Source organism: Catharus ustulatus, chromosome 21 (genome assembly GCF_009819885.2).
Source record: "Catharus ustulatus isolate bCatUst1 chromosome 21, bCatUst1.pri.v2, whole genome shotgun sequence".
Taxonomy (NCBI): domain Eukaryota; kingdom Metazoa; phylum Chordata; class Aves; order Passeriformes; family Turdidae; genus Catharus; species Catharus ustulatus.
The window spans coordinates 9,852,148-9,873,391 of NC_046241.1; the positions used below are offsets into that span (position 1 = coordinate 9,852,148).

At 46.2% G+C, this 21,244-nt stretch overlaps 2 protein-coding genes across 12 annotated transcripts in view; one reads left to right on the forward strand and one right to left on the reverse strand.

Annotated features, from left to right (window-relative positions):
- The window catches only part of LOC117005565 (spermatid perinuclear RNA binding protein), a 59,515-nt gene extending 56,228 nt beyond the window's left edge, over nt 1-3,287 (reverse strand). For 7 of the 9 annotated variants that reach the window (XM_033077355.1, XM_033077350.1, XM_033077353.1 and 4 more), the window contains exon 1: nt 2,817-2,869. The gene's annotated coding sequence lies outside the window, so the exon portion shown is untranslated. Of the gene's footprint in view, nt 1-1,716; nt 1,898-2,816; nt 2,870-3,210 lie in introns of those variants that run through there. The other 2 variants (XM_033077347.1, XM_033077348.2) reach the window with 2 other exon arrangements.
- Nucleotides 3,175-21,244, forward strand: part of CRB2 (crumbs cell polarity complex component 2) — a 55,880-nt gene continuing 37,810 nt past the window's right edge. The window contains exons 1-3 of one of the 3 annotated variants that reach the window (XM_033077344.1): nt 3,583-3,748; nt 3,874-3,980; nt 10,759-10,822. The gene's annotated coding sequence lies outside the window, so the exon portion shown is untranslated. Of the gene's footprint in view, nt 3,246-3,582; nt 3,749-3,873; nt 3,981-10,758; nt 10,823-21,244 lie in introns of those variants that run through there. The other 2 variants (XM_033077345.1, XM_033077342.1) reach the window with 2 other exon arrangements.

A 21,244-nucleotide genomic window follows, 5' to 3' on the forward strand; every position in this document is an offset into this window, starting at 1 on the left:
AATGTGGAAAAACTGCAGCTTTTATGATTCTACAGTGAGGTTTTTCACAACATAAAGCAGCTTCTTAGACTACTTTTTTTTACTTTTTTTTTATTTCCAAACAACATTTCACAGTTAAAAAAAAAATCTCAGTCCACCCACAGGCTTTTGAGGAACATTAACAGAGGGGCTTCAAAAGAAAAGAGCTCTGCGACCTTAAGCATTGCATTCTGAATGAACATCCATGGAAAAACTGTGCACAAGTCAGAAAAAAAGAGTCACCAAAACCTACATATCCACCAGAGTTTAAACTACTTCTCCCATGTTTAGGTCTGGCATGGCTTGCCTAATGCTATCTTCTGCTGTACCTTTCCAGCTGCTTACTGCCTTCTCAGTTACTTCTGAGCCTTTGGTTTGAAATCAGCTGTGTCTGAAATTCCTTCCAGGACAAGCTGCAAAGCTGGGTTTGGTCACTTCCTCAGCAGCACTGACACCAGTTACCTCTGGGGCTCCACACAAGGATTTCTATGTGGAATCTTTCTCCAGTTCCCCAAGAAATCAAGTCCTACATTTCCACCTCGTATGTAACCTGTCAACCACACAGAGCAAGAACTGGCACTTTATCAGCATCTTCTTTGTGCAGAGATGAAAAACACTGCCAGTAGTTCAGCAGAAACGAGTCTGGATGAACAGCCCGTGCAAATAAAGCTCTTTATAAAACCAGGACTAACCAAACTCACAAGACTTCAGATTCTCTTCAAACTACAGATGCCAAAGCAGCACCAGACTGGCACCATCAATGATGGGATTCTGAGGAGCAGAGAACTGAAAACACTAAACCCTCACTGCTGGCAGTCATTCCCCCTCTTCTCCACAAAGTGAGGCAAAGGAAAATGGTTGGAAAGCTCCAGACAGAAGAAAGTTTTACATGCCAAGAACTTCCAGAGACAAGTCTAACTTCCTAAAAATGACCAGGAATTTAGTAGAAGCTACAGCCAGCTGCAGTCTGCTGTGACAGATTTCTCTCCACACTGGCAGGAAATAATTCTGACCCAGCTTGTACACCTTCCATGGAAGAGGTGGGCTCGTTAAATTCCAGAGAGAGAACAACGACCTTGAGCAAACACCGGAGTGCAGCAGTGCAGCCTCTCCAGAGACACTGCCAGGCCCTCCTCACCTCCCACTCCTAAAGTTTTGTTTTAATGCCTCCCCTCCAAGTAGCCAGCATTGCCCCATGCTCCTTCCTTCCTTCCTCTCTGCCACCACTGCTGCTTCCTTTGGGTCTCAGAAATGGTTACCATGTCTTTAAAAATCAAAGAAAACCAGACCAAGTTTGCAAACAGTGCTTTCTTCTCCATTCTTTCCAAAGATGTCAAAGTATTCTGTGTGAATGGAGGAAATTATTTAATTTCTTTCTTTACCCTAGAAGGCCAGACTTCAAATGTTTGCTAGAACACAAGTATTTTAATTTAAGTTAAATAGCCCAGCTATTTTAATTAACTTACTGTTTCATAAACATTTTTGGAGCTGGAGATCTGAAATATCTGATGTCCTTCATGATAATCCCCACTTAAATCTTTCTTTGCTTTAACCATGCTTAGCATTTCTGAGTTGTCACGACAAAGTACAATAAAACTTTTAAAAACTGGTAACAAACTAGAGGATACAGATAGAAAAAAAATTAATTCCAATGTATCTAGGAACCCCCCACATTACAAATTTTCTTTTCTGCCATACCCTGTGCAGGAGCTGCTTGGAATGCTCACTCTCTTCTTTCTGTAAATTACAAGGCACCATTTTCAGAGCCATGTAAATAAATAATAAGACGTTTAGCCAGATAATGCACATTTCCACTTTGACTCAAAACTCAAGTTTTACTCTACTCAGTGGCAGGCATGTGACTCCCTGGTTATCCCTTTCACGCTCTCACTTCCAGAAGGAATAGTGGGTTAATGATTACAAAATCCAGTGCAAAGCAAATACAGAATGAAAGAGGCAAAAAAACCCAAACAAACCATAGACCATAACAATGATGAGAGTGCCCGGAGCCCGCCCGGGGCCGGCGGGACGGGGCTGCCCCGAGCGCTCCGGAGCCAACTTCGGGCCGAGCCCCGAGCCCGAGCCCGGCGGGAGCCGCCCAGCCCGCACCTGCCCGGGAGCGCCCGGGACACCGCGCAAGCGGCCCCGCTGCCCCGGCCCCGCGGACAGGTGCGCACCCTGCGGACAGGTGGTGCGCATCCCGCGGACAGGTAACGCGCCCCGCCGGCAGGTATCCCGCCCCGCACACAGGTGAGCACCCTGCGGACAGGTAACGCGCCCCGCGGACAGGTGCGCACCCTGCGGACAGGTAACGCGCCCCGCCGGCAGGTAACGCGCCCCGCACACAGGTGCGCACCCTGCGGACAGGTATCGCACCCCGCGGACAGGTAACGCGCCCCGCCGGCAGGTAACGCGCCCCGCCGGCAGGTAACGCGCCCCGCACACAGGTGCGCACCCTGCGGACAGGTATCGCGCCCCGCGGACAGGTGCGCACCCCGCACACAGGTATCGCGCCCCGCAGCCGGCAGAGGGGCGGCCGCCCGCGCACGGCGCCGCCGAGCCCCGCGCCCCGCACCCTCCGCGCCGCCCCCGCCCGCGGCCCCTCGGAGCGCGGAGCCCCCCCCGCCCCACCGCGCCCCTCCGCGCGCGCAGCAGCGCCCCCCCCCCCTCCCGCGCCGCCCCCCGCGCCGTGTCCTGCCCTTGCCTCCTGCCCGCAGTGCCCGGTGCAGTGGGAGGAGCGGTGCCCGGGGACGGGCCGCCCGCTGCCCCGACCCCTCCCCGCCGTCCGCCCGCCTCACCCCGCTCGGCGCCGGCCCCGGCGCTGCCCCGCGGCCCCGTCCCGGCTCCGCGGCCCCGTCCGGCTCCTCCGGCTCCGCAGCGCCGAGCGGGGCTGCGCACGTGACCGCGCCCCGCGCCCCCATAGGCTGCGGCTGCCGGGCAACGCGCGCCCGCCCCTTCCCTGCACCTGAGAGCGCCCTACGCCAACTGCGTACGGGGCGCCGCGCCGCCCTGCGCCAGCTCCGTAGCGCCGCGGACGCGGCCGTTTCCTGCAGGCCGGCGCAGCCTTACGGAATCGGCGTAGGGCGGCTCGGCCCGCCCGGCTCCCCACCTGCGGCCGCTGCTCCCCGCGCGGTCCCGCCCGCCGCCTGGGGAGCGGCGCTGCCGCGCGGAGCGGGAGCGGCCGAGCCGCACCTGGAAACGCCGCTTGCGTAGAGCTCCTCCGAGAGGTCGGTGTGTGTTACGGACTCTCCGTAATGTCGTCAGCGCGGGCGCCGCACCTGAGGGCTCCCGCCGCGCAAACGGCGTAGGCGCGAGCGTGCCGGGCGCAGAGTGCGCAGCGCTGAGGGCGCGGGCCGGGCAGGTGTGTGAGGGCAGGGCCGGCCCGGCCCCGGCCGCGCTCGGGGCTCCGCGCCCGGCACCGGCAAATGCGGCGGCACCGGCGCTACAGCGGCCCCGGCCGCGAGCGAGAACAGCTCCGGCAGCCCCGGCCCCGCCGGCTGAGGGGGCGCCGGGCGGGCCCGGGGGCAGGGCTGAGGGGAGGGGGCCGGGGCAGGGGCGCGGCCCCTCACGCAGCGCGCGGCCTTGGTGGGTTCAATGTCCCGCTGCCGAATCCAAAACAGTGCAGAAAGAGCGAGTTCCTAAACTGAGGTGAAGAATAGCGTTTCCATGTGAGCGGTTGAGCTCCTTGTGGAATCCTCAGTGACTGAGGACAAACCAAGGCGCCTTCATGGTGAGTTTGGGCAGGTTGGGCTGCACAAGGAGTGTGGTGGTCAGTGATTTCCATCTTTCTTTCCTGGAGATCAAGACCAATGGGTTTAGTTTTCAGCTGCCTGCAATGACTCTTCCCAATCCCAGACAGGTGGCTGTTCTAGAGCAGATGGGCACTGCAGTGGAGGTGGAGAGAGCTCCCACAGCTGATGTTCATCGCGCCTCAGGGCAGCCCTGACGAGCAGAACCTTTAGGTATGAGGAGAGAGGGATGAGTCTGAGGGATTTTATTTTTTTCTTTGTATGTGTGTTACATAGAACAGTTACAGAACTTCATAACCCTGCAGCATTCAATGTGCTTCAACACTCAAATGGTGTCACTTGAGTGCTTCAGAATTTCTGCCTAGATTTTCTAGGTTAAGTGCCTTTTCGAACTCAGTTTCCAGCATACAAGTGCGTGGCAATCGTATTTGATATGACTTTTTATACTTTTCAAAACTGATTTTGTACAGGCTGCAAAGATGAAAGACTGGGGAGCGCCATTCCAAAATAATCAATATACAAGGTGCTGCGCTGAAGCAGCCCTTGGGGGAACTTTGGCCAAAGGCTGTAAGATCAGGAGATTTGTGGTGCTGAAGTGGAACAGTGACTTTCATTCAAAAGGGTGATTTCAGCATTAGGGTGGCAGGGGAAAGCACGTGTGCATTAATAAGTTTACATGCGAGGAGAGGTCCACCTTGTTCCAATTAGATTTACACTTTGTGTGCTGCTTTGCAAGCCTATGGCTGAAGTGTCACCCTGGTTCTGAACAGACATTGCTCTGCCTTTGGAACAGACTTTTATCTTGTCATGTTTGAGGATTGAAAGGAGAAACAAATATGGGGAATTTCAGTTACTGCTTTCATCTCTTGAATCGAGAGATTTCAAAGCGATGAATGAATTTAGACAAATCTCCTGTGTGACCTTAAAATATTACTGTGGGCCTTGAAAAGAGGCAGAAGATAATAGCTGGAAATCAAGGACTGGTCCAAGGACTTAACATGAGAACAGTTTTATCTGAAATTGGTTGCATCAAATAGAGACACAGCACAAACACAGCTGGAGAAAGGCTGCTGTGGGGATGGTGGGATGGGAAGGGCAGCTGTGAAATGAGTGGCTGTGCAGTGCAGCTGGAAATGTGAGGAGCGAAAAATCTGCGAGAGATGGCACCTCAGGAAGTGAAGTTATTGCAGAGGTACAAGAAAGATGTTTTCAGCTGTGGTCTGAGTGAAATCTTGAATTTTTCTGTTGAGTTCTCCCTTGGGCTAATGATTTGCCAAGGGCAAAGGCACAGAGGAAAGGGGATTGATGGATTAATTTAGAATACAGGAGATTGGAAGAGCTTTGGCGCTGCAGTACAAGGATATACATTTAACAAGGAAAAGAACATCTGAGGCTTGGAAAAAAGTTAACATCTGTCTTTAGGCTTCGTGGAATAAAAAGGAAGAAAATTGAATTTATAGCTCTAAGCACAGTCAATAAAAGATGGGGATTGAATTGTACCAAAAGCAACATGGAAGTAAGAGTTACCATGGTGAAAGTTGAAGTAATTAACAGTAACTATGCTCTTTCTTGGGACAATACTGGCATAGAAAGAATTACTTTTTAAAGTATGTAACTACAATGGAAATAATGTGTGTTTCCTACAGATTTTTCATAGAAATAGCTAAGACATTGTCACGTGTGCTTGACAAAGGAGGGCTCTGTGTCAGGAGCTGCGGGGTGGTGCCAGTGTGGAGGTTGGAGTGAGGTGCTGGGTGTGCAGCTGGGGATGCAGTGTCAGCCCCAAATCCTACACTGAGCACTAAGAGGTCATTAGCTACAGGACAGGGGAAAGCCCTAAGTGAGCAAGGATGAAATGCAGCCTGTCAAGTTTCAAGTGTTTAGTATTGGTTACAGACAAGTGGGAATGCTCCTGTAGTGCCCGAGGGAAGAGGGATTTTTTTTTTTGTCATAACTCAGAAATCTCTGTTGGAGATTTACCATTGTCCAGTGACCCAGTTCTCTATGGGTTTCAAATTGTGCCTTTAGACATACACTAAAGGTAATGGGATTTGTGCAAAGACAGCTGAGGACAGACTTTGAATTGCAAAAAATAACTTCATGTGCATGCCCTTTAGAAATCTTCATAGAAAAAGCTGTCTTTACATGGGAAATTAGTCTCATAAGATTAATACAGCAAAGAGTTTTATTTTGAAAAATCCTTACAAGATCTGTATTAATTTTTATTTTAAAGTGTATCTCAGGCATGGAAGGGAGAGAATCAAGAAGGTAAGTATCAAGTGTAGAGGTTACTTAAAAATTGAGAATTTGTTCTGCAAAACGAAAGATGATTTGATTTATACTGGCAGTCATTTGTGTACCTAACCCTTTACCAGTCTTACACAGTGCTTGCAGCCCTGTTACAACCCTGAGTGTTTCTGTGACTTTGAGCTAGAGCAAAGCAGATAAAATGGTATACTGGAGGAAAATTAGACACCAGTAGAGGAGGAATCACAGCACAAAATGTTGCACAGGGCTCCTCAAGTCCCAGAGCAGGCTCTGCAGGGTAACATTTCAGAGATGTTTCAAGCAATGGGGATGAGGAGCAGCTTGAAAAGCAAGCAAAACTGGAACTAAGGACATGGGAAATACTTTCAGGTTATGACTAATGCAATTATTAGAGCAGCTACTGCAGGCACTGTGGTGGATTTAGCTTCAAATAAGAGCAGAAGTTATGCCATGTGTGATTGATTCCAGGTTGGGTTACAATTTAGAAGTGCAATTAGTGAGTCATCTGTTACTTTATATCAATTATTAAAAACAACAAAGGTCTAGGTTAAAATGAAGAGTGCATGTGCTGTTGTACTTGTTAATTTTCTGATCCCCTTTGTTGTTGGAGGTGTCCCAGCTTTGCAGAGCCGTGGTACAGAGTGTTCCTTAAACCAGCGCGTGAATGCTGCTGTGCCAAGCAGTGCTCACCTGGCAGCCCCGTGCTGTGGCCCTGTCACACATCCCACACTTGCCTGCTTTGGCCAGGGCCAGCCTGTGGGCAGTGTCCTCCTGAAACATTTGTAAATACAAGTGCTTTAATCTTCTGTTTCTGGGTGCTGTTTAGGACAGAGAGCAGCGCAGCTCGGTGTTCCTGACAGCTCCATTACTGTGCAGGCTGTGCTGCCCTCAGTGCTCTGGGTGTGTTCTCACCCCCTCTGGCCACTGCTGAACGTGTACAACTTCTCTGGTGGCCATGACAAAACTCATAGCAGTAAACACAGCTTTGAGGGACAGTGCCAGGCTCCACGGGAGAAGTGATCTGACCCAACAGAGCATTCTGCATGAAATAAGAAGGACTGGAAGGAAATTATTTTACCAACCTTCAGTGGGCATTTAATTACAGTTTCTAATTAAGGTTATGCCCTAAATGGTCATGTGAAGTCTTCTGATCTGTTACATGGTGTAACATGACATAACATGCTGTTGGTACTGCATCTGGACTTCAGCATTTTCGTTGTGAATGAAGGTGTGTGTGCCTGTGGGAACGGAGCCTGAGCTGCTTGCAGGGCATCTCTGCTGTGTGGGCTGGGAGGGAAAGGGAGCACAAAGAAGGTTCTAGGTCCTGTTGTCACTGAGCCTGAGGGGTTGGCAGTGTCCACACTGCAGCTTAAGGGAGTGACACTGGCCTGCAGCTCTGCTCTCTGGACACACCTGGACCGTGGGAGCAGACATCCAAAGCAGGACTGAGCTTCACAGAGCTTCATGGGTTTCAGTCTTGATGATTTGTGATGCAGGTTTGAGATGTGATTCTGTGATCCCTGAGCCCTCCCAACGATTGTGGTTGATGTGGTTTGCACTTCTGTGTTCCTGGGCTTGTAGACATGCTGAACCAATCTGGAAATCAGCTGGTTTTTCCATTTGTGGGTAGGACATGATATGTGTTTATCTCATATCAATATGAGATAAGTGTTTTCATTTATATCAGTGGCAAGTAGATAAATATTTGGGGATATATGTACATCATTTCTAGAAAAACAGAGATACAGTTGTAAGGATTGTTGTTTCAGGGAAAAGTGTGATTGGACCAGATAAGGGATGACAGGAGATTGGTGCAGGTCCTTAGACAGATATATTAGGGTAGGTTTTTTCCTTTTCCTTTGAAGTTTAAGATTGAAAACCTGCCATTCCAAAGCAGAAACAACTTGGGTGGCCTTTTTATCACTAATAGGAAGAGTAACTAGGCAGGACTGACTCCACTGAAAAGAGGCTCTGTCACACAAGAGGTTTTCCAGGTCAAGATTAAAAGCAAAACAGCTCTGATCACATGAGCCTTTGTACTGCACCCATATTTTCTAAATGCTGTTGGCTTATCTTTAATGTTTATGCTGCTATCAAAAATAAACCCAGCTTCTCTCTCCCCGGGTGTTGTATTTAACATCAACAGTGAATAGGCTTTTTCATTCCTAAATGCTAATTTCCTTTCTGTTTTCAATCTGTTTCTGCTACAAAAAGTTTTTGTTTTCAGTGGGTTTGGTTTCTTCCCTCTTTGGTTTTTTAACTGCATGTTCTCTTCCCATATCTGTTTTTGTCTTGGGAATCAGTATTTTTTTGGTGGAAGCAGTAACTGAGTGTCTATCAGTGACCCTGAAGCCTAGGACTTGAATCAGAGTTTGAGTGCAGCTGGCAGCACAATCATAATAATCTTAAAAAAAAAAAAGCTTTACCAAGATTAATTTTTCATCAACAGACAGTGGGGGACTCTTAGGAATAATTGTAATTGTCTCATTTTGAACTGTGGTCAGAAATATGCTCTAAAAATCTTGCTATAATGAGAATTTTGGTTCTAATGAAGTACTGTTATAACTTCATCAAAAACATAGTGAGAATAGAGCCAGAATTCAATGGCATTTGGAAACTGCTCCCAGGCTGTATCCCTGGGATGGAGCAGTGACCTTGCTGAGGGTTTCCTGGAGCACAGCTCAGAGCAGGCTGTCACCCTGCTCTTGGTTCATCTCCACGTGGCTGCAGCTCCTGAGCGAGCAAGGTGCAGCGTGCTGGAGCCTGCAGTGGTAAATGGGGATTGACCAGCACCAAGGGCTCCATGCAGTCTGCTTTGTCTCCTCTCTGATGATTTGCTGTCCCCACACTGCACAAACTAGAAGTAACCTTTCCATATTTGAGATCTTCACTCCATGTACCCATGAAGCTGCTGCTGAGCTAACCAGTTCTGTCACATAATGTGATAAATGGAAAACAGATCTGCAACAGACACAAGTCATATTCCAGACTTTAGGCATGTACCTCCAAATTTCATCAACTTTGGTATGCCAAAATGTGATCTAAATGTGGATATTTAGTAGCTGGAGATGTCAGTGAGCTGTGACTAGCAAATGAGCTGTGTGTCTGCTGAAGCACTCAGAGAAAGTTGGATGCCTGTGTCGTGGGAGGTATGGAGACTTCAATGCTGACTGTCAGTTTTGAATGTATCACATTTCCCTCAAAGGGAAAATTGAGCCCAGTCTGTAAAGATGGTGGACAGCCAAAAATGTTTGGACAAATAGTTACCTTGTGATGAGCATTTACAGTAAAGGAGGTCCCAGGGTTTTCCTGCCCCAGTGCAAACTGGCCAGATTAGGCATTTGGACAGAAATGTACCTGGATTTTGGGGACAGTGTATTTTACAGGTACTTTGCTGGTTCAGTGTAGCACATCTGTGAGTGTGGAAATGCCTCTACACAGAATATTGTCTTGGCTTCCTACCTTAGATCAGAAGCTTCCCTTCAAATCTTTGATCCGAGTTTGCTTGCATTGAGAGTGGGAAGCTGAGCCCTGTTGGTTATCTTGTATCCTAGTTGTTTTTTCTGTTTTAATTAACCTGCCAAACAATTTTAAGGTGTGCATGTAGTGCTATCCTATTTGGCTTTCCCATTGCAGATGCTGTGCAGCAGTTGTGTCTCATGCTCTGCTGTTCAGCCTTTCTATCAGTTAACTCAAATAAATCTAAAAATTCTATTAGATGCAAGTGTCCACAGCACTATAACTTTTTATTTATCCTGTTTGTTCTTTGATGACCTAAATTATTTCAGCTGCTCTAATTACTTATTTAAGAAGTATTGATCTCTCAGGGTTTTTTGTGGGAGGACTTAAGGAATAGTGTGTCTCACAAGCAGCATTATAGCTGCAAATAAAGGCAAGCAGACAGACTGTGGTAATGCTGTAGTAACCAGCTTATTTTAGGTGGCTTATTTTAGGCTAAGTTTTCTGTGAAATATTTATGGGCTCATTTAAATGCTAAGGAGCTGGGGTTCCTGCAGCCCTGGGAGCACAGCTGTCTGTCAGGCAGCACTGTGTCTGTAGTGGGAAGCCCCCAGTTGTGTTCTGAAGCTTTCAGCACTTGGGGCCCTTTACTAGAAGCCTGGAAGCTCAGGTGCTGGGATTTTAGCCTTCTCTGTCCCTGTGGTTTGTAGTGTGTACACTAAAATCTCTGAATTCTTCTGTGCTTCACTTCACCCTGGCTGTGAAATGGGGGATAGTGGAGATTTCCTGAGGGTGTAGAGAGCTCGATTCATCGTTTGTGTTTGAAGCCAGCATGGTGTGTTTATTGTAGATATCATTTAGTGTAGCAAGGTTTTGTTATCTGCAAAATTAAAGTATTTTTAAATTATAGGAAAATGTAAAATGTGAAAGCCAAATTAAAAAGAGGAGATTCTGCCATTTCCTTTGGGTTTTGGTGCATTGTGCATCTTGCAGTTAGTCCCAACCTGTGTTAGCACTCCCGCTGGATAACGATCTGCCCTCCTCCCAGGGGACAGCACCACGCAGGCAAAGCTGCTCCTCTCTCCTGTGCTCACTAATTGATCTCTGCCTTGGCCACTTCCAGCAAGGTCACACAACTGGCAGCTGCAAAAACAGTGTTCTGTGGAAAATTTAAAGGGGAAGAGTAGAAGTACCTAGGATGGCATTATAATTTTTTTTTTTAATTCATAAAAGATTTATTGGATCTTCTGTTTTGTTTCTGCAGAAGTCTGGAACTTGGAAGGGACTGAGAGCAGAAGATTATCCACTGTGACCTGTTCCTGCAATTTGTGAGTGAGCTCTATCCTGCAAATTGCTCTTTTCTCACTTTGCAATCCCGCTTCCATTTTTATTTGAACACAGCATGAGTATTCCTCTTCAGATCATGTGATTGATTCCTAAGCAAGTATAGTGTGATCTTCTCAAATTTTTTGCTTTGCAGAAGGTTTTTCATGCTGGCCTTGAAAGGCATTCATGTGTTTGGGTTTTGTTTTGTTTTTGCAAAAATGCTTGGAATCATTCATGCTGCTTTCTCAGAGCTGGCTCTTGGTAAGTTCAGGTGCTTTACCATTAGAAAGGTGATGGAAATTTGGAATTAAGAAGCCTGGACAAGCACCAGCTGCAGGCTGTCAGAGTGGCAGTGCTGTGGTGTGTCTGTCACTCACTGAGCACTGTGCCAGTCCCTGTCATTGTCACAGCAGGGCCTTGCTGGGGCTGCTCCCACAGCCCTGCCAGGCCACTGCAAGCCTGGCTTAAAGCTGGGTGCCATGCTGCAGGCAGCAAACCCAGGGAGAACTGCAAATAAAAACATGCATTAGCACAGCTAAAGGCTCAATTACTTGAAAAGCAGAAGAATGTGCAGGGTTTGAATAAAGGAAAGTGGCCAAACTCTGTGAAAGCAAGGCTGGAATACTGAGGGCAGAGTGGAGCTGTGCTGCATTATTGGGGGATTCATGAATGGTGTGGCAGAGAGGGGAAAAGGGGCTTGGTTGACCTGGTGTGATCTAAAAATACCTGGAATGTGCTATACAGATCCTGGCTGCTGTAGCACATCTGAAGGATGAAATGTGCAGCTCCCTGTGAAGTGGGAGGATGGCAGGGTCTCACAGAGCAGGTGTTCAGGTGCACCTTGGGTGGAATTCTGTTCATTCACATGATCCAGATCACAGTGAGTAGCACACACTGTCTTTGTAGTTGCTCTCAATAAGCTGGTAACTGAATTATCAGCTAAATACTCAAAGATTAGACACCATGTCTTTGGGAGAGGGGTGTAGAAGCAAACCTAACTTGATTATTGCATCAAATCAATTTTCTCTTCATTGTGAGTTGAAGCAAATATTTGATAGTTCAGAACTTCTTATGCTGCTTCTGTTACAAAGAACTCTGCCAGTGTTTGGTGTTTTAACTCTTGTGTGAGACATGATACCACAGAGGGAACAGAAAAAAATTAAATTGTGTTAAATTCTCATAAGCCCCTGAGCTGATGAATTGGTTTGATACTGTTTGTTCCACTAAAACTCGAAGTGATTAATTCAATAAACGTTTGTTTGAGTCTTTTAATTTGTCTATAAATATGGATAGTAATTAATGAGGAGGCAAGAAATCATCTTGAGAGTCACCTTGAGCAGAGGCTGAGCGTTGCCGGTGCATTCCCTGAAGCAGCGCCGTGTGATGCACTCAGCCTCTGCCCCCGCGTGGCAGCTGCAGCTCAGTGCCGGGCTGGCTGCAGCGCTGCTCCCGCTCAGGGGAAGGTCATTGTGCCTCGGGGAAAGACAAAAGCACCGATATTCCTTCTGCACAGTCACACCTGCAGCTTCTGAAGTTCTCCCTGCACAAAGCGAGTGCCAGCCCGTGTGTGGGGTGTGTCTGAAGTTGACAGTGTCTGCTTTCTGCACTGAATTTGCTTCAGGGAGCAGGGTTTAGTGTTCTGCCCAGTGCGAGGCACGGTCTGAGGAGGAGGTGGGGTGGAGGTGGAGAGATGTTCTTTGTTGATGTCTGGCTGTGGAAATGCATAAGGACAGACCAACCTGTAAAACTGTCTCAGAGGATTAATCCTTCATCCACTATTGCTTCCCTGAATAGTCTGTTTATTCATGTATAATACACAGCTGTGCATTTGAAGTGAAAAATAGTAAATAGAAAACAAAAGCAAATGGGAAGAAGATGGAAGTAAGGACTGCATGTGAAGATTTTGTACTCATGCATGATTTGTGTATGTGTACATTTGTTATAGATCCAGTGTAAGTAGCAATGGCAGAACTTGGGGTAATGGTAAGTGTTGACTAATGATATAATGATTAAAGTTGACTTTTGTTTCCAAGAGACCTTGCAGCCAGATTATGTGGCATTATAAGAGGCAATTAGTGTCTGTGCCTCACAAAAATGGTGAAGGTGTAAATATTGACTTAGAGTAGCAAAAACAGTCATTACAGTCAGCAGAAGGGTGAAACTGCAGATTAGACAAATGCTATATATTACAAAGCACTGACTGATATGAAAGGCATGATCTGTATTTAAACACTTGACATTAAGTAAGTTAGGTTTTATAGGTTTAAAGTACCTATGGATTACATTATTCTCAAAGAGTACTCAGGCTAAATAAGAGCACAGCAGGATCCAGGGGAAATGTTTGCTCTACCAGCAGTGGAAATGTGCTGCTCTGAGGGGGCAGCAGGGGTTGCTGAGCAGGATGAGACAGCTCCTTGCTGTGAGAATGGGAGTGCAAAATGTCTGGGGATGGCTCCATTAAACTGGAGAGAGCCTGGTGCAGAGCAGTCCTGTCTTATCCTGGGGAGGAAGTGCCAGTGCCCAGAGCTGCTTCCTTCCACCAGAATTCCTGCGTGCCTCTGCTCCATACATAATTCAGATGCAATGCATAATTGAAGGACTATAAAGCCACACTTACTTTCATGTATTTAAATTCCTTGATGAGCCATAGATGGGTTTTGCCCTGTCTGTGCTTCTGCTTTGCCTGTTTCTGTGCTTTGTTGAAGCAGTGGGGACCATGGCCCAGTGAGTCAGCAGCTCCTGAGAACCACTTCCAAAATACTAATCAGTGCCAGCTGTCAGGATTAGTATTCTGTTAGGAAAAAAGTGTAACTGTATAACAAAGTCTAATTAATTTGCAGTATCATATATTCACTTCCTCTGTTAGCAACATCTTTGTAAAGTACAGCCTTTTAAAAGTAAAAAAACTGAACTTTTGAAGGGTACAATCTCACAGTAGCAGCAAAAAAGCTCTGCCTTGAATGGCCTAGACTATCACCCTTCCTAGGAGCAGTGTCTGTGTGGCAGCTGAGTGTGTACAAGATCTGTTTTCTCACCCAGGTCTGCAATAAAGACTGCCTTACACATGGGGATTAAAGGGGAAAGCAGCAATCATACATCTTGAACTTTCTCCCTGTTCCTTTCTGTTCTAGATTCCTTCTCTTTAGATCAGTAGTTTGTGACTGGATCACATGGTGATATTTCCAGTACTTCCAGTGCTATAATTGCTCTGTGTGGAAATATTGCTGAGGTGCCCTGGGCCTTTGCCTTTCAAACATTGGATGTGTAACATTTTATATATTTAATCACCATCAAGTAGAGTGTTTGGATCCAAGCTATTTAGAGCAACTGTCTGTGCTATTGCAGCCCACTCAGGGCCCTGAGGGAGACCCATGAGCAGAGAGAAGGCTCAGATTTCTTTGAGTAATTCAGTATTGCCCAATACTTTGGTTTGCTACAGCTGCTGGAGAAGTATTGGGAAGATCTGATCAGAGAACATGGTGTTAGAAAAGATCTATTTAAAGATTCAGGAAATTCGGGGAAATGTTGCTGCTCTCTGCTCTGAGCACCAGAAGTGCAGAGAAAACAAAACTTCTGTTGAGTATGAGGTAGAAATCAATATCTAAAACATTCTTCAAAAACAGAATTGAAGGCTAACAACCTTTTAAGCTCGTGGCAGGAGGAGCCTCTTCTTTACTTGAACAAGTTACTGTTTACAGCAATTTTAATAAAGTATCTTCTGGCAAAAAGACTAAATTGTAACATCTCCAAACCTTTTATAGATGAAACAGTGTCCTTCAAAATCCACTCTGCTCAGTTAAACTGGCTAAGGTGTGTTGTGACAGGGATACATAGTCTTTGATAACTGTATTAAACCTTTTGCTATTTTATCTTGGTAACATGTAGTTCCTTCCACTTTTGGGATGTTTCTCTGTGCTTTCCGCCTTTTTTTCTCCTCCTGGAGACAAACAACCCAAAGCATTATTGTGTCACCTCTCAGGAGCTCCACTCCTCAGAATGAACACTCCTGCAAGCAGTTGGATTCCAGGGCTGCTTCCAGCACCCAGCCATGGCTCTGCTGTGCCATCTGCAGCCCTCACCCTGCCCAGTGCCCTGCTCCAGGTGAGGATCCCCAGCCCCTCCTGGGGTGTGTCAGACCCTCTGTCTCTGGGGTTTAGTTACCTGTGCTCAGCCCAGCCTGTTGTAATTGAGGCATTTTCCTGACAGGTCACTGCAAACAGGATTTCACAGCACGAAGATCTCAAGCAGAGGGGCTCCTACTTTACTCTTTTTTCTGTTTCACACTTTGTTATGACACCTCCATCTGTTTGCTGTTCTGTGCTTGTATCATTGCTGTGAAAAGATAATGCCAACTTTTCTTCTCTCTAAAGACAGAACAAATGACACAAAATTCCCTCCAAACTTGCATGAGCAGTGGTTTTGACTCACTGGACAGCTGTTATTCAGGACTTATTTCCTCTCTGTAGAGGTTTTCTGACCTTTGACCATCTCTTGACATCACAACCTGCTGGAATGTGAAGGACAGAGCTCCCTAGGAGCAGGTTCTCCATTGACCTGAACCAAAGCCTCCTGTAATTGTTAGCTGTCTTTAATTGCTTCTTTGCACTTTGAGACAGATGCTAAGTGTAGAAGGCACAGAGTAATTAGGGATCTGTCCAGCTTCTTCTGGCACTCTGCAGCCTGTTGTCCCCTGAATAGCCATTATTCTCAGCCTTTGAACTGGGATGAATTCATCTGTTTCTCTGCACCTTCTCTATATATTAATTGATACTTGCATTTATGCTACTACATTGTATAAGGCAGTAAAACCTGAAACTGAGAAAATGTGCAATGTGACAGTAAAGTGAGAGCTTGCCAATGTATTTCCATAGTTCAGTCCCTAGCTCTGCTTTGGGGGCACTTGTGCTGTAGAGGAACAAGCTGGGCAGCACTGAGAAAGTGTACTGGCAGGTGGAAGGTACGGAATGCAGAAACTGGGAGTCTGAGGGAAGTACAGAAAAGCCCTTTCTGTATCCCTGGGTTTGTGCCACCTTTCCTTGGGTCTCAGCTCTTCAACTGCAGGGTCAGATCTTAATCATTCTGCACTGATGGAGAATTTGGAGTATTCTGTCTCCCAAAGAGGATCCTTAAAGAGTGTGATGTGGATTGTGGCATGTTTTGCTTTTCCTGTAGCAGCATGTGATTGTTTCTGAGTGCCTTTCCCTGAGCAATTGCCTGTAGTTGAAGCACTGCCATTGCTGAGTTCATGTTGCTGCTCATGTCAAGGCAGCTGTTGGGAGTTCCTGTGTTTGCAGTGGCAGAGCAGGGAGCACTCTCATGTGGATGGCTCTGCTAAGGAGCTGGGGAGCAGCAGTGACCTCCTGGCCCTGTGGAAATGCAATCCCAGCAGCAGCCCTGGTCAGACACTCATCTGAGTGAGCCTGTGTGCCATGAGGGAAGGTTTGTGCTGAGGGCCAGGCATATCTGTTGTGTTCAGCACAGTCTGCTTCCTTCTCTTCAACACCTTGTCTGCAGAAATTTGTGAGTTTTTCTTGTCATAATTGGTTTTGTTCCTTATTAACTGTTAGTCTCTGTGGCAGCCAACACACATGATGCCTGGGCTCTGTTGTGCTCAGTGTTGTCTCTGGTGTGCTTTGGTTTTCAGGGTATGAGTTTATTTTCTTTCCCATCCAGTGGTGGCACAGTGGCCCACAGTGGGGAGGGGCCGTTAAGGCTGTGTCAATAGATGTTTGTGCATCAGTTGGTGCTCAGCTCTGCAGATGCTGCAGCTGCCAGTCCCTCCCTGGGCTGCTCCTGAGGCAGGACCCTCTGCAGGGGCTCTGCCTGAGGAGAGGATGTGCTGTGCTTCCAGTCTGTCCTGCCTTGAAAGGAGTGCACTGCTCTTGCCTTGCTGCTGAGCAGCATAATTCAGAGCATTCTCTGAAAAGTGAAATGGCCAGAGCAGACACAATAACACTCCATCAAATATTGATAAAGTAGGATTATTAATTAGAATAGGGGTGTAAGATTAAATTGTCCCTTGAGTTCATTCCCCATTTGATGTGAGAGTGTGGTTTTGTGGTCAGAGAGTGGGAAGCTCAGGATAACTGGAACCTTTTCTCATCTCTGCAGTGTGTTTGCTTAATGTCCTTAGTGGTTCAGGGGATATATAATACTATTGACCAGAGCTGCTAGAATTCTGATATGCTCCTGTGCTGGAGTGAACTTTCCAAGGATATCTCTGTTAGTGTATTTTGGTCTGGTTTATAGCTCATAAAAAGAAAAACCCTCTGACCAAGCTGGTAATTTGCAGTCCTGTTGTGCTGGAGTCGTGTCCTCCCTCCAAGAGCTGCATGTCTTTGTGAGAGGGTGAAAACACTGGATCAGTTCTGTGCAGCATATGGACCACTTGGCCCTCAGGTGCAGTGCAGGATAACAATTTGCTTTTGACAGTGTGTAGTGCTGAACTAAATAGATATCAAAGCAAAGAGAATGAATTGAATTTCCCAGTTACACAGCCCTGGTGTAAAAAGCAGCTTTCAATGTCTCCTACTTGAAAAAGATGCCACAGGTTAGCTCTGAGATTTCCTTTTAGAACAAAGCCCTCATCTGCATCACTAATAACAGCTGAGATCATTAAAATAGAAAGAATTTCTCTTTGAATTTCTTTTGAACAGTATCTGCATTCTCTGTTCTCTGTCACTGGTGTTAGCTTTTCTTTTTCCACAGTTCTGGTCCATCAGGACAGTGCAGTAAGGATTTATTTTCCCCTCAAGGTTCTTCCTGGTTCCAATATTCTGTCTGGAAGAAGTGGTTTAGACCTGTTCTAATTATACAGGTTCTGTAATTTCATTCTTTCATTCCTGTGCACAAACTGTGTTCTTGGGTCCCTCAGAATGTGTCTGTGCAGCAGCAGTTTAACATCCCTGTGTGCCCCAAGGCTCTTTTAGCTGATAGAACTCTCCAATCTGAAACATCTTCTCTGGTTTTTTTTTTTTTGTTTTTTTTGGGGTTTTTTTTGTTTTTGTTTCCTCTTCCCCTTCTGAGTGTTTCGTGTTTCCCTGCTCTCTCTGGAGCCATTAGATGCTCTGACTATGCACTTCAGGAGATCAATATGCTTTTGGCATTCACAGGCATTATTATTCTGGGGCTGTACAAGTGGTGTGTATTCATCCTATTAACATCTGCTCAGAATTCCACCATGCCCTGGCGGGCAGCAGAGGGTGACCGTGTTGTCCTTGCTCAGCTCTGTGCAGTGGATGTTGACACCTGGTTCATTGTTGGACAGATTCCACTTCCCTTTTACTTTGTTCTGACCTCATTTCACCCCTGCCAGCTCCATTTCAGCTGGAGATGGATGAATGAACTGGGAAGCATTGTGTCCCAATTCCTCTGTTACTGCCTGGATCAGTTCTTTAGTTCCTACATTGTAGGGGCCAGTTCTGGCCCAGCAGAGATTCCAGCAGCCCTTGAGGATGTGCCTTTAATGGAAGCACCATCTCTGCAAAGCAATAGAAAAGGACAGGAGTCTGCTGGGCAGATTCAACAAATCACTGTCCTTATGGCTGATGTAACAGAGGATTAGGAGCTTTAAAGTCATGGGAAGAGGATGAACTGTGGCTTTGACTTCAGTGCTGACTCTGTGGGTATGGGGTGGTGGGAATACAATGTCAGCTTTCTGATTGTAACAGATTGAGGCAATAGGGTTAAGGTAGGAGGGAAAAGAAACAAGAAATTGGAGCTAAGTGTGTATCAGTGTGGGAGTGAATAGCCAGGAGTGGGATTCACTGTTTTCAAATCCTGTCTGAAGGATGTAAACTCTTATAAATGGGAAGAAACAGTTCCAAGGGGAAACACAATGTGTTCCATTCCTGCCTTTCTCCCCTGCATTTTGACTGCTTTCCTTTTGTCATTGCTGCTCTCCCAAAAGTTAGTTTCTATAATAAGAGGTTCCTTCAGATTGTAATGTGCAATCTTGAAGATTAGTCAGATTAACTCTGACTAACAAAATAAAATTAAAAGTCATCATTTGTTCATTCAAGATTTCAGGGAAATATCTGTATGACTCCTCAAGTTTTAAGGGGAAGTGTTATAACAGCCCATACAAGTTGACTTTTTGCCTTCCTAAATGAAAGGAAGCTGTGAAATCTCAGGAATACTGGGTACTGAGCACTGATTAATCTCCACTGTCTGGCCTGAATCAAAGAAATGCAGAAGCCAAGGGAACATGTGTTTTAGCAAGCTTTACAGGAGGCAGAAATCACTTAGTCTCATATTTTACAAGTGGCAGTGGTTTGTCATTTTCTCAGAACACACACAGACACACACACCCCCAAACAGATTTTTTTGCTTCTTGGATTCTATTTTCTCCAGCATGCTTGCCATAGTGACCTCCTGCTGAAGGGAGACTGCCAGAAATACACAAACTGCCCTGGTTCAGAGTCATGCACTAAAAAAGGGTTTGGATCAAGTGGAGTTTAAATCTTCAGCCAAAGGTTTTCTTTGAAAATCACTGGTGGTTCCTCCTGGCTCGCAGTGGCTCGCTGCAGGTGTGGGTTAGCAGAGCCAAGGAGCCACAGAGCACTGGGACACAGGAGCAAAGCTGAGCTGCTCTGCTCTCTGTGACTCTGGGAAGCTCAACTATCTGCACTTTGGCTTCCCCTCTGCTCCCACAGACAGCAAAGGAAATTTTGCTCAAGTCCTGTAATAGGTGGGGACCTAAGGCTGAGTTGGAAGCAAAAGGGTTCATAGTTTGTCCAGAGTGTAGCTAGGCTGGCATATGGAGTCAGTCCCAAAGCTAATGAGAGTTAAATTGTCAGGTTTGGGACTTCTGCCTCATAAAGCATTCAAGCATAACAAATGATGCTGACACACTGGCCTTGGCATGGAAAACTTCTTTAAATATACAAGATGCTGCTTCTTACTTGGGTATATATAAAGTTGGCTTGGATGCAGTGAAGTTTCTTGGGGATAAAATGGACAGTGTTCTAATAACCTGTCAATTAACTTTCTTTCCAGAAATGATACATATAATTGGTGAGTGGCAAGGTTGGATTGCATTAAATAGTTGATTTAAAGTATTATAATTCTTTTTATGTTTTTCCCCATAGTTCTTGGTAGGATTCTAGGTTCACCCACTTCAATATTTTGTATACAGCCTTGTGAGAAGCCTCATGTGTGTCTCATGAGAGAGAAGTTTTGGTGCTTGTTCTTGCTCTCACTGAAACAGTTCTAAACCAGATGAAGTAGTGCTTCATGGTGCTTTTACCACTTCTTGGAAAGTTTCTAGATCCATCCACTTGAACATTTGTATACAATCTCATCAGAAACCTCAGGTTTTCTTTTGTTGTTGTTTTTTGGTTTTTTCCAAAGCCATTGAGCAGATTTTGTTTCAGACGTATTGATGAGCCCCTGTGCACATTCAGCACACCGGTTAGCAGAGCAAGAGTTCCAAGCATTTGTGCTGCAGATCAATATCTCCTCTGACAGAAGCCCAGCAGGAGCTCTGTTTGCCTGCTGTTGTGAGACATGAAGTAGAAAATGTGCATAAACCATGCTGGCTAAGAGGAGTGGAGCAGAGCTTCCCTCAGGGCAGAGGGAAGTGCTGCAGCCCTTGTCTCTGCTCCGGTTCTGCAAGGAGAAGCAAACAAAATACTCATTTGGAGACCATGAGAACAAGCTTGAGTGGTGTTAACACTTATGTGAAGATCTGTATTGGTCATTTTTAGAGGTTTGTTCATCTGACAAATGGCTGGTGATGGGGACACCAGGATTCAGCATCCCAGCACCATGGCAGTGTGTGCTGTGGTAATCCCTGCCAGAGCCTCATCCAGGCAAGAGCAGCTCCAGCAACTTGTGCTCAGCCACTGCAGGTAGGGCCATTGTTCTGGGGGGTTTGTGAATACAAACAGTTGATTCACATGAGAGCTTCCATCTGTGAAGTAATAATGCTATGGAGCAGTACTTTCAGGATTTTTCTATTATTTCTAGTGTTTTCTAGAAGGGCAGGAGTGTGCCAGCCCAGAGTACTGAAAGTCCTGGACAATATCCCCACCTTTGAGTCAGGAAACTGAGTATGGGACTGTTCTTTACAATTGTCCTTTGCCTTGTACTGACAAATCTGTCTTTAGTTACCTGGATTGCATTTGGAGATAATTGAAGTGTTTAGTGTTCATTGAGGTGCAAATACACAAAAATGAGCCCCACATCTTTGGCATCTTGGAGAACATTCCTCAACATTTGGCACATTTGTGATCTACATCCATTTTACTTGTGCCACCTACTGTGGTGACAATGTCCAGTTTTCCCAGAGGTCTCATTACTGAGCAGGCTGTGTGTGGTGTCTGTGAGGAACAGCAGAGACTGCAGCTGGAAGGAAAATGAGGCAGAGCTTGCTGATTTTAAACAGAATCCAGAGGTGTCATTTCCACGGCAGAGATGATGTC